At 41.6% G+C, this 13,183-nt stretch overlaps 1 long non-coding RNA gene across 1 annotated transcript; it reads left to right on the top strand.

Annotated features, from left to right (window-relative positions):
* The first annotated feature begins 4,519 nt into the window (after window positions 1-4,519).
* On the top strand, window positions 4,520-7,597 carry LOC122180582. The gene is made up of 3 exons (XR_006179171.1): window positions 4,520-4,554; window positions 5,727-5,768; window positions 7,483-7,597. It is a non-coding gene; the product is annotated as an uncharacterized LOC122180582 (long non-coding RNA).
* The last annotated feature ends 5,586 nt before the right edge of the window (window positions 7,598-13,183 follow it).

Here is a 13,183-nt window from a genome sequence, read left to right as displayed (position 1 = left end):
AGGAGAGGAGAGGAGAGGAGAGGAGAGGAGAGGAGAGGAGAGGAGAGATTGCTTTATGGCTCAAAACCTGCAACCAAATTGCTGCTCCTCTAGCTTGAGAACTGAAGTATTGCAATGACTTGAAGCTGAAGGATAATTCTTGCTTCTAGCTAGAAGGACCCTGTGCTCAGATAGGACCTGAGCTTTCAGTACTGTTTGAATGCATTAAGATATACTCCTAATAGACACCCTAAGTGTTACCAAGAGCTCCACAAAACTCTCTTTATAGAATCATTTGAGTTGAAAGGCACCTTTAAAGGAGATCCAGCCCAACTCCCCTGCAATGAACATGGACAACACAGCTAGATCACATTGCTCAGAGCCCTTCCAGCCTGGCCTTGGACATTTCCATGAATGTAACATCCACCACCTTTATGGGCAACCTGCTCCAGCGCCTCATCACCTTTACTGTAAAAGCTTTTTTCTTATATCCAATATAAATCTCTCTTTATGTTTGAAAGCATTTCCCCTTAGTCCTATCACAACAGACCCTGCTAAACAGCTTGTTCTCCTCTTTCTCATAGCCCCCATTAGGGAAAAAAGGCCACTCTCAGGTCACCCTGGCTCTTCTCCAGCCTGAACAGCCCCAGTTCTTGCTGTCGTTTTAACCTTCTCCAGTCCATCTCTATGGTTTATTTCTTCCATCCTCCTACAAATGAGAGAATGCCAGCTATGTCCAGAAGCATAGCTTTGATGGCTTTAGCTTTGCAAATCTTCCCTTGTTATGCAGGCGGAGAGAGCGGCTGTTCAGTGTTTCAGAGATGGGCTGAGAGGGTTGTGCTAAGAAGTTATCAATCTCTCTCTAATGCACAGCATGCCATAACTGCTGCAGGGCAAAAATGTGCTGCTTCCTCTGGTTTTCAAAATATTCTCGTCTGTCTGTAAACAGATCAAGGGAAACAAATGGCTTCCCCCAGTTAAATGTTTTAAGAGAAACCCAGGCTGTGGATATCACGTAAGAAGAGGAGGAGAAAGCAGCTTTAAGTTAAAGGAGTGGCTTTCTGCCCCAGTCTCTGCAGAAGGGACTTTGCATGTTTAGCCTGAGCAGTTTGCACATGTGATGCTTTACTGATCCATCTAGCTCTAGAGAGGAAGCAAAATCATGCTGAGCCCTGGTCAGCTCAGGAAAAATGCTGACAATCTGGTCTGAATTCATATAAGGAAAAATAAATCCCATGTCTCTGTAGTATGAGCACAGGAGCCATCAATGGGAAGGAATGTGGGGTGCCTGAAGGCTCAGTTGAGATAAAAGCTGCAGCTAATTATTCAAACAAAATATCCATATCTTTGAATCAGCAAAACAGGGCTGGAAATTTGAAGGCAACAACCTCTCCTGTGATGTCTCAGTGCCTCAGCTTCTGTCCCTGTCCCCAGGAAGAAAAGGCAGAAATGGGAAATGTCCAAGTGAAAATGGCCAGGACTCAGAGAAGATATTCAACTGAGCAGCTCATTTCCATAAATACATTTAAAGGTCTCCTCTTCTTTTAAAGAGGGGTAAGAAACATTGCACCATCCTGAAAATGTAAGTCAAATCTGCTGGGTATTGCTTAATTAATTAACCCACCTCTTGGCAAGTTCTCATTCAAATCAAAAACACTGTCAGGTGAGATAAAGGCAGAGATACTGCATGTGTTGTTTTACAGCTGAACAGTTCAGTATTCCCTCAGTGGTCTTGGATTAACAACAGTAAATATAAAGATAAAATAAAAAGATAAAAGTATATATATATGTATACCTCCTTCCTTTGATGCACTCCTGAATAAAAATAACAGTGCTGAAGCAGCACTTCAGTCCTTAAATCCCTCTGTGCTTTTTTCCAAAGGAAGGTCAGTGCTATTGCTCCTCTACAAAAAAGCGGCGAAGGAGCTACTGCTTTTCATAAAGGTGCTGCCACCCCATTGCATGGCCCTGCTTACTGAGGCCACTGAAGGCACCAGTCCAGAAGGTTTCTGTGGAACTTGTCAATTTTTATACCTTCTTCTTGTTCCCTCTGCTTTGCAGAGAGCAGAGTCCATCCTGGAGGGCAGATTTGCCCAACTTTTGCTAAGCTTTCTCAGTCCATCTGAACTGCAGCACGTTGCCACAGCAGGAATGAAGCAAAAAAATCCAAGTAAAGCAAATGGAATCAAAGTTTCATGAAATAAGGTTTTTACTCTCCCTTAGTTTCTTTTTGAGATCATGTAATACCAAAACTTCTCATGCATTATCTAGCAACTTGATAATCCAAGTGATAACCAGACAGTAGGGCCCAAACCACTTACTTCCCATCTCCTGCCCTTATGGGCTGTCAGGTTGATGCATTCCCTTGTTCAACATTACCTGGTAGTGAAGATGCTGTGAATTTGGGAATGTTGGACTGTACGAGGCTCTCCTTAAATGGGATCAAAGAAGTCAATTTGTAGGTAATTCATTGCATATATGGGACAGAATATCCAATGTATTGTGTCATAGCGTTTTGTTGGTTCTTTTTTTGTTTGTTTGTTTGTTTGTTTTTGTATTTGTTTATTTTTATTCAATGCCAGGAGCTGGATAAGGAATGCAAATTTATATTCTTTCTGCTCCTTGTATGCTAAGAATTGTTCTGCTTGGTGTAACAACCTTGGTGAGCCAAGACTGCCTACAGAGGGGTGCAGACTCCATCTCCCAGTGCACTGAAACAGAATTTGTAAGCCCATCCTGGATGACATGTAGCTATTGTTGGAAGCCTGAATCTAGTCCTTCTTATGAAGAAAAATGTTAAACAATGAGCAGAATTTCTCCTGTTTACATTAACAGAAATAGAATCGAGGCCACACGTGCTATTTCCAGAAACTTAGAACAAATCATGTTTAACACTAAAGTCTGCTAATGGCTGCATACTGTAAATCACAGCAAGTCTGCTGAATAATTTTCATGGCATCAAAGATTTTTGCAAGCAGAAACATGGCTAAAATAACACTTCAGCTTCCCTAGATCAATACATTTGAAATATAAGGCCATTCAGTTGCTAAAGAGGTCTATTTAGTTTCTTTGACAGGCAATGATCCTAGGTAAAATCAGGTGGTTTTACTTGTCAGCATTAATACATTGCATGTCAAGAACCCCCCAGCTCAGGAACAGGAGTGCTGTTCTTGACAGGAAAGTCAAGAAAGGACCATCCCATATGTGCTGAAAATTCATGACATGAAGATCTGCAATAGCCAAATCACCTAACTTTGTGGCAATTCTTCATTTCGGCAGGTGTTTAATTTAAACCAAGCTGGAGGGAGGCTCTGGTGGGAGTGTGGAAGTGTCATGGAACAGAAAATAGATGTTTATCAGCTCATCTGCTGATGGCCTGGGAAACAAGGAGTGAAGAATGACTTTCCAGCATTGGTCAGTCTGGGTTGATGCAAAACTCTATCTTGTTCAGAGGGAAGATGAAGCACATGTGTCGAAGAACTTAAAGAAGGGTAAAGATGTGAAGAACAAAGGAGGCAGAACTACTATCATCTCTGTCATTTCAAAAAGGTTTTTGAACTAGCATTGTTCCAGTGACAAAGAAAAAATACATTTTGTCTTCTTTGCCTCAGCCTGGCTGAGAAATTAAGACTACCTGGTTTCCTTCTGAAAAACAATAGATGGATCTTTTCTTGAAGAGAAATCCCCCAGTCAAGACAATTTGCACTGATGGTCAAAGTGGATGCAGAGTTCAGTTTGCCACAGTTCTTGTAGTCACACTGCCTTTCCCAGTGACACTGTTGGACACCACTAATAGGGTTCAAAAACCGTCAAGAACTTGGCTGGAATACCCCACAAGATCAAACAGTTGACTTTGAAAATATCTTTTTCCCTAATTTAGGCTTCTATCAGTAGTAAGGAGGAATGATACAGGGGCACCAAAGATACTTTGATAAAGAAAAATAATTAAACAATTATTTTTAAACAATGTATGCTTTCTTTAATTAACAGCTGGTTAAGCAAGTGTTGAGCTGCCCAAAAAAAGCCTTTCAAACCCTGCTTATCTTCCAACCACCTGCATGATTTTTTATTCCAATTCTAGCTAGAGCAAACCTATTTATTTACATCCCTCCGCATCAGGTGTAGAACAGAGTGAAAAGAAGGCACTCAGTGAGGCATCCAGGTGCTAAACTCCAAACTGATGAAAGGAAGTGTGTCCTCACAAAATAATCTGTGGCTGTTGTTTCCAGAAGGCACCAGCATGGAGGCCTGAACCTCCAAGTTTCTTCAAAGCCTTGTGCATCTCTGTGGGGAGTGAGGCTATCCAGAAAAGAGATTAGAAAACCTGACACAGTCTCTGTTCTCAGAGTGCCAGACAATTTTCAGCTAATGAGCTTTAGGAAGAATTTTATTCCCTTGGAAAACTGTTTCATGAGCATCAACTCCAAAGCCTTCATGTCATGTAGATGAAAATACCCAGCCAACAGTGTCTTGCAAAAAGATGTAATTGGCAAAGTAACCTGGTGTGGTGGATGGACCGGAGGCTTGGCAGTTACAGCATTTATGTCATCAGATCCCTTGACTTCTCCTTGACCAGTAAGTATTCTTTATTTTATTATTCTAAGCATTTTGGGCCATATTCCCTCAAGGGAAAATTTCCCTGAAGGGTTCCCTCTTTGTTCTCCTGTACACATCGGGATACATCTGAGCCAGGAGTGGACGTGTTAGCTATGATACTGTTAGCCATGCTGATGGCTGAATAAAATTTGGGTTCAGTACCATCATTGCTGATGATAGTTACAGTGCTTTCTCCCTTTTAAATTGAAAATCTTCTAATATCAGTATATGAGAAGAACAAACTAGCACATCAGCTCTTGTTTTCAGAGTTAAAAATGAGAGGGGAAATGAAAGCTTTCTGGGGCACAGTGTTCTCAGTGTTCTGAATATTCAATGTTTTGTTCTCGTTGTTGGTGGCCGTTTGTTTGTTTTTGGTCAAAATTTGAAAACGTTGTCAACAATTTGCAAATTCCCCACCTGTTCTGTTTACATGTGAAAACACCCTTAGTCCTTTCTCCTTTTGGAGTGATTTTTAATGTATAGCAGGAAAGCACAGTGTTGACAGCTCTCCAATTTTATCACAAGTCTCATTATACATTTTTCTAAGCTAAGGCCACCTATGCCAAAATACAGGATGATTATATTTTTTGTGTGTGTGTGTGAAAATATGCATGAAAAAGTGTATATATTTTTCCTTTTTTGTTTTAGTCAAGAATTTTCAAGCACATAAAGCAGCTCTATTTAAAGATCCACCACCTCTACAAGAATCACAAGATTACTCTTGTGTCTTCTGTTTGAAGGAGGAAGTCAGTATGTTTCTGACAAAAAGGGGAAAGGCCTGGAAATGCCATTTCCAGCAGGCCAAAACTTGGAAAGCTCAATTGTTATTCAGACCTACCTATCTATCTATTTTTTTGGAAGGAATTGGCCCTATAACTTATGACTTTTGGAGATGGAAATCATCAATGAGAAAGAAGCAAAAAAGTTTCCTGTGACAGGGAAGCGATATGAAGGTTGGCACAGTAATCCCGTCCAGGCAGAGTTGGGAATCTTGTCTGTTTGAAGCTGTGGTAGAAAAAAAATAGTTTAAAAAATCAGAATAACGTCAAGTTCTCCTATCTGTGTGGACTTGATAATCTCCAGAGATCCCTTCCAACCCCTACAATGTGATTCCTTGTCTACATTGGACATTTTCATTGCTCCTTTCCTAGGTGTGCTTCCTTCTGTTTACACCTGAAAGCTAAGTGGAAAAGGTAAGTTCTTTGGGTACCTAACATGAGAGAAAAGGGAGTTGTAGACTTGTGAAATTAGGGCCTTAATTCAAATGGAATCTTGTGCTAGGGATTCCTGTCCTGAGGTCCTTAGGAAATACAGAGTTATAATGGAGTTCTCATAGTAGAATTGGGAATACAGGAGTTGGAACCTCTTTTAGAAGTCCAGGCTAGCTTAATTATTGCATAGTTGAGAATGCAATTCATCACATTTTATTTCTGGGTTCTTTGAGTTCCAGTTGGTGGGTTCATTTTGCTAACATCCACACAATATCTTTAGCCTGGGTTGAAATCTTTTATTCTGTTTTCCCTGATGTTTCCACAAGTCGCTGTCTTTCCAGGCAGAATTTCTCCACTTCATGCATCATTATCTCCTTCTCTTCAGCTCTTGGATCTCTCCCTCCTTCTTCCAGCACAGCTTCCTCCATCTCCTCTTAGAGCATTGCCTGCATTCTTCCAACCACATATTCCCTTTCTCTCTTGCTTGGAGCCACAGGTATGTGATCTATCTACAAATAGCTTGCTTTGATAAGGGTGACTTGACTTCAACCCCATTAAAAAAAGCAACAATCGAACCGAAAAAAAAGACCAGTGTTTATGAAGACAGCACTCCACAGGATTCCTGTGTGTCTGCCTAAGAAGCTGTATACCATTAAAGAGCTTATATTGAAAGACTTGCTCACTTTATACAAAGCTTGCATTCTACTTGGGTAGCAGTTATGGCTTTCAAGTCCAATTTCCTTGAAAGCTAAGGCAAGGTTGGATCTGCCTGTTTTGATTGACCCCACATAACAAGAGGAACTGTGAAATTTAGATCCAAAATTTGAAGCTGGTTTAGTTTGGCTTTTATGATTCATGCCTTTGCTGTGCTAGTCTTGACAGATTAGGAGAATTACACACCCATGCTTCTCTTATTTACACGGTCGAGTTGGTTTGCGATCTCCTGTAGAGTTCATTTCAAACCCTCCGCCCCCCTTGTGTTTGGTGAAGGAAGAAACTTCAGTAACCATCAGCTGTGGCATTGATCCTTCAGAGAAATTAACCAACTGAACTGAGACTTACTGTGAAATCAGTGATGCTCAGCAGTTGCTAACTTCATTTGCAGCTCACTAGTGTTAATGCATTTAAAGTATTGATCCTTCCTAGTGTGTTTTGCAGCTTGGACTCCCTTTTGGCATTGCTAATACAAAGGCAGCTCTCTCCAAAGCCAGGATAAGCAAGCAAAACCCTTCGACCCCGAAAACAAACTCATTATTCAAAATGCTTGTCGGCTTGCTGCTGCAATTGAATTGATTGGCAAAAAAAGGCCGTGGCAGATAAAAACTAGATTATTTCAGAACATGGGAAAATAACAGGCAAAAGGAAGCATCCTTCATCTGAGGAGAACAAATCCTACCCTCCTTTCACTACCATTTCTTACCTTATTATTGCATTGCTGTACTATTGATAGGATTTTGCTTATCCCTTTGAAGAAGGGATCCAGAAGGAATTCTGAAGGCTGTGTTTGTGGTGGGAATAGTTTACAGCTTGGACTTTTGTTGTCCAGGAAAACCAGTAGGATCACAGGATTTTCCCAGTACTCATGCTACACAACTTTGGAAGGACGTTACCACTTGACATCATGGGCTCCTAAAGTAAAGGCTGGACTTTGAGTTGATGACTGAACTAAATTAACTTAATTTTCTTTCTTTTTCAGAAATAAATGAGCCTTCAAATGTAAGGTATGGCTGGAAACAGGGGAGCTGCTGCTTGAAGACCTCTACCTGTGTAGCTCTGTTTGTACTTTCCATCATGTGCTCCCTGGGCTTTGCAGTGAGCTTGCTTACACAGTGCTTTCCCTTGCCCTATTTAAATGTTCCTGCAGTGTGTTCATGGTGAATTAAGTTACTCTGTAGAAAAATGCACTGTAAATCCCCTTTGCTTTCTTCAGCTCTTCCCCTTTTCCATAGATTGCAAGCTGATTGCAGTTTGTCCTTTTTGGAAAATATCACGCACATAACGGAGATGCTGCTTAGAGTGCTTGACTTCTCCCTCACACTATTCCTGACATTCTATCTGCTACTGTTTCTCCAGCTCCTAAAAGTGACCCAAAGCTTTCTCTACCTTGAGCTATTTAATTGCTTTTAATTCTCTTACCTCTGTATATACCCTTTGCACGCCAAAACTTCAGTCCTTAGCAATGATTGCATTCTGTTTATGATCTGCCTTTAAATGTCACGTCTGGGCATTTGAGTGGCACACACCTTGTTCTTTGAAATATGCAGGTGTCTTATCCTGAACTTCATTAGTGCTGTGATGGACTCCAGCCATCCTGCTTGTTAGTTTATTACTTAGCTGCTTGTCAGCCACTCTTTGCAGCTTACCCCCCATTACTCCTGATACAGAGATGCTATAATTAGGTACCTCGTTTTTCAGGCATTCTTAATTTTGCTTTAACCTCCTGGTTAAAACAATAGAGGCTAAGCCAGCATGAAAACTCATCTGTTGCCAAGGTATTTGAAGAGGTCTTCTTATTTTCAGTGACATGGAATATCTTGGGGGGGTCGAAGGGGTGAATTTGTGGCTGAGAGCTCCCTCTAACAGAGGCACAAAGGAGACACGATGCTTGCTTTCAACATGTAATGTCTACTGGTCTCTATGAAACTCACAGCAGAGTTGCACAACTTATCTGTCAAGGGCCAGTGATGAGCTATAATATGGCATCTCTGAGTTGTATCTCTTAAATAGGGAGACACAGGGGACAGGCTCCAGGAGAGACTTTTCTTCTTATTCTTCTGACTGTACAAAAAATCACTGATTTTTGTTGTTTGCTTGTTTTTATCTTGAGAACTTGTGATATTTACATAAACTTGGATAAGAAATTTTGGTCTACATAATACTCAGATTTTCCTCTTCTTGTCCTCTCATTTTGTGTATGTCTTCTATGCACTGCTGCATAAACACACTGGATACTTTTTCAAGTACTTCATAGTACAGCTCCAATATCTAACTCAGGATTGTACATGTGGGATGATTAAACCAGAGCTGGAAAAGATCGCTGGAGGAAGGAGAGAAGGGAATGTTTCCTCCTGCTCATTTTCCTTCGTCCTTGAAGAATGATGGCTAGTGCCCACCATCCTAAGAAGGCTAACAAAGCCCTATTCCCTCAATATCTTTTTGACCTTTCTTGGTGATTTCCTTTCCCACTGTTACAGACTCTCACCACACCTGACCTTTAGAGGAACGAGAGGTTACTCTGTGTCATGGTTGTGACTGCTTCTGAGCATCAGCAGAACAGGAAGAGAAGACTCAATTGAAACTACACTGTGTGCATGCTCATCTGTTTTCGAAGAGAACAAGACTAATTTATTATGAAACAGAAGTTAGCTTTACATTTTCATAATTAGGGAGGATGTTAATGTTGCATGATTGGAAAATGTCACCCTGCAGAACTAATTTGCCAGTGGGGCCTAATTGAAGTTCAGCATCATCTGCAGCTCCCCCAGTGATAACTTCCTCATGAGGTACTGCAGTAATGCAGAGAGTGGTTAGTAGAAAGTAATTTATCACCTTGTTTCCTAGCAGGTAGAGGGATCCAAGAAGAAATGGCCGAAAAGGAGTGATACCAAAATCTAGAGCACTCAGGCAGGGGGAACAAAGCACTCCACATAACCACAAATAACAGGGTTAATTATCCCTTCACTGTTGCAGAAAACAATAAATTTCTCAGGCACTCTGTCCTGCAGAGTTGCTGGAGATAGTTGGATTGGGCAAGTGGCTGTATCACAGCACAGTGTCACAAAGGTATGGATGGGTCTGCTCTTATCTAAAGCACGCTTGAGATTGCTTCGTGCTCTGAATATAGGAAAGACCAAGAGGGGCCAAAAAAGAAAGAAAAAAAAAAAAGAAAAAAGAAGAAGGCACACACAAAATATTGCAAAATCCAATCTTTTCTTTGCTGTCCACTCATTGTGTTTCTATGGCAAAGACACAAATTTTACTCCAGTATAAAATGGTGCTAACATCATTTGCCCAGTCTTCAAGCTACGACTAACTTGTCAGATGTCCCAGGGGTTGTTAGCAGCATCAATCTCTACAGTTGTATCAATTTTGTGCAGGTTTTTCCATGCTCTCTGACCATGTTATGCCTCTTGCATATCTTGCAGACACTGCCCAGGTGTGCTTGGGCAGGTGAGATCCTGCCTCCTCAAAGCAGGAGGGGAGTACAGATCTGTAGGCAACCCTAGTCTACAGATAGTCATAGTCTATGTGACTGTATCCAAAGTGCATGACATTGCACAGAGTAAATGGACAATATTTAGCCTCTTTCAGAGATAGCCCAGAACAGCTGCACAATTTGCTCCTCCTAACTCACTATTTCCGGAAGTGTCTGTGAGCATATGCATTATGCATAAGAACAAGGCAAGGACTCATGTTTCATCCCTAGTATTCTCCCTTCTTCCAGTCTTTTGAGACATGGAGACTTCTAGGACTAGATGTCTTCTCTGTGAATTTAACAACACTTACTGGGTTTTTCCTTTGAACTTCTCTGCTCTTACCTGAGTTCTTATTAACTTGAAGCATCAGCTTATATCCTGAAGCAAAAAATTCCACAGACTGATTACACCATCTCTGCTACTACTGGAAAAGTCCATGAACAACCATTCTCCACCCATCTTTTCCTTCCTCAAGATTTCATAGCTTCCATTATCTGTCTTCCCAGCCATCTCTGTTGCATCCTAAATTATACTCTTGTTCTCCCTGAAGAGGATTTTTGAGCATCCTCATTTTCATGTGACATTTAGTTTCGTGGCTGTCCTTCACTTCTTGCTTTTGGATGTACACAAATTCCATTTGGAGATGGTGTGGGAACCCACATAAGAGGGAATCTATTAACAAAGACAAGTACTGATCATCTCAAGGTGGGTGTCAACAGCCTTGCTTAACTACATCTCTGACCATGAGGTAGAAAGTGAGATTTGGCACGAGAGAGGAAGGAAAAGAAGAGTTGGGCTTCAACGGCCTCTCAGTCTGCTCTGACTGAGAGCTTTAGAAACCAGAACCAAAAAAGCTGGACTTTGTTGGCTCTGTATGATCAAGAAGAGAAGGATCTTGATTCCATTCAGGCTTCCTACAGCTTTGAGGGAGAGGATGTAAATCAGATTCCTCAGTACCCTCACATCTCTACCCCTGTTCGGTCCACTGGGCGAAGGAAAAAAAAAGGTGATCTCCCATTCCATCCCACTGATCTCCGGTCCACTCCCTCATCCTGGCAATGGGACATCCAACCTGGTAGGGAATGTTCCAACAGCCTCATGAGTCCTTCAGACCTGCAGTTGCAAATGATTTCACACCAGCCCCTCCCTGGGGAGAACCTCTGGGGTTTTCAGGGGACTCTGCATGCCGCGATTTACTGGCTGACATAAACACACAATGAGATTTAATGTCACACCCTAACAAACACATGCACGCACCCATTTCATTATGCAGCTCCCTCCAAACCCCAGATATATTTAATGCCTTGCTCCACGCAAGAAGATAAAGCACATGTCTTATGCCTAGATGCTTTCCGAGAGATTTAGCGTACACGTAAGCAGAGTTATAATGAAACATACACACACTGCCTCAGCTTAATGTCCCAGTGCCACCCAATGGGGAAATCACACCAGCTCTGTAAAGCCCACCACACTACATTACAAGAGAATTAATTCACTGGAGGAAACTATAATCTGATCTTAGCCTTACAAGCCAGCATTATTATTCTTTTTCTTTCTATTCTTTCATGCTTAAACTGATTCGTTGTCATTCTTTGTCTCTCTCCATCTCCAGCCTGTATCTCTTTCAGCACAGCCTTTCCCCGTTTTATTTTCTGCCTGCTAATATTCAATTTCATTTTAAAGCCTGTCCACTCTCTTTCTCTCTTCCCCCCTTCCCCTTCTCCCCCTCCGCTGAAAAGGCACTGCTTTCTTTCTGATTTCCTCCCCGTGATTCTTCCTGTATTTCTTCGTTATCAGCATGTCAGATTGGAATTTGACAAGAAAGTAGAATCGACTGCTTTACAGCCTAAGAAGGATTAGTTACCCTGATACAAAGGACATTTTCATTTTCCCGTAACGGGAATATAGCTAAATATTCCCATCAGCTAACCAAAACTCTGGGCTTCAGGACTTCTCTGTTACAAATTCTTGGTGCAGCACAGCTCTCAGAGACTACACATCATGATGATATTTGGACAACAAAGTGCAGAGGAAACATGGGAGATGAAGTCCCAGGGCTTGCTGGAGTAAGAGGTCTTTGAGCATAGATCAGTCTCACCACTGGCCATTCTCATCATAGGGCATTGTTTGCCATTCCGAATCACCTGAGGAACACTAGCAAACTTCAGCCCATGGCCCATTCCCAACCTGCTATTCCGAGGAAGAGATGTCATAGATAAATACTCACCGTTGTTTTGGGGATATGAGTTGTCACCCTGGTCACAAGGTAAAAGATACACTCCAGATCTGGAGAAGTTAATTGATTAACAGAGCAAAACAATGCAGCTGTATTCTTTACAACAGTGCAGATTTTCACAATGAGAGCCACTGGCCTTCAAATTCCTGAACTGTAAAATCCCTCTGTTTAATCTAATGACATACTGACTGATTTATCAGATCTGATTTATCCACAGAGCCCACACCAGGTAATGCTCCATCTCAAGCCATAAAACTCAGAAAGTGAAAGGAGAGCCCTGGGACTGGTAACAAAGATAGAGAATACAGGCAAAGACGGTTGGCACTGCTTTATAGATAGGAGGTCTTAGTCAGGGCTCCCAAGCACCGAACACCTTTGGACTACAGAGTCACCAAGGTGAAATGGTAGGTTACTTGCAGGTCGAGGTGCACAGATTCTTCTTTGCACGCCTACCCAAGATTCAAGGGTTTGTTACACTGGTAACCTAGGCACGAACACCATCTGTGCTAGCAAAAAAAGCGTAAGAGCCATAAGACATTTTCCTTCTTTTTCTTCATTTGCATTTTAGCTAGACCATCAGATGTACATAGTATAAGGGTATCTTCTCCAACTCACACAGGAATTCTCTCAGTACTGAGTAACTTGGACTGTTTAATTCAGGACACTACTCCTGGCTGTGGTCATTGGCAGAAGTTTCAAAGAAAAGTGTCCTCGTGCTACAAGACCGAGAGGGAAATTAATTTGTGCCACCATAATGAGGTATCCTCACAATACCTAAGAGATTAATTTAAAGTCTGAGATGTAGCGCGTTAGAACCCTCTTGAGAGTGTTTTTTTAAAGTTAGTTGTTAACTTCAGATGTTCTGGTTATCCTTACAAACGTTCAAGCCATCTTTTGGTCTGGCTGAAGTCTTGATCTCATTGACATCTTGAAAATGAGTCCCTCGGTCTAACTAAACGCTGGAT

Source organism: Lagopus leucura, unplaced genomic scaffold (assembly GCF_019238085.1).
Source record: "Lagopus leucura isolate 7727_CA_CO unplaced genomic scaffold, USGS_WTPT01 Super-Scaffold_100008, whole genome shotgun sequence".
Classification (NCBI taxonomy): Eukaryota; Metazoa; Chordata; class Aves; order Galliformes; family Phasianidae; genus Lagopus; species Lagopus leucura.
The sequence above is the reverse complement of the archived record's forward strand: the minus strand, read 5'-3'. Positions and strand labels throughout refer to the sequence as shown.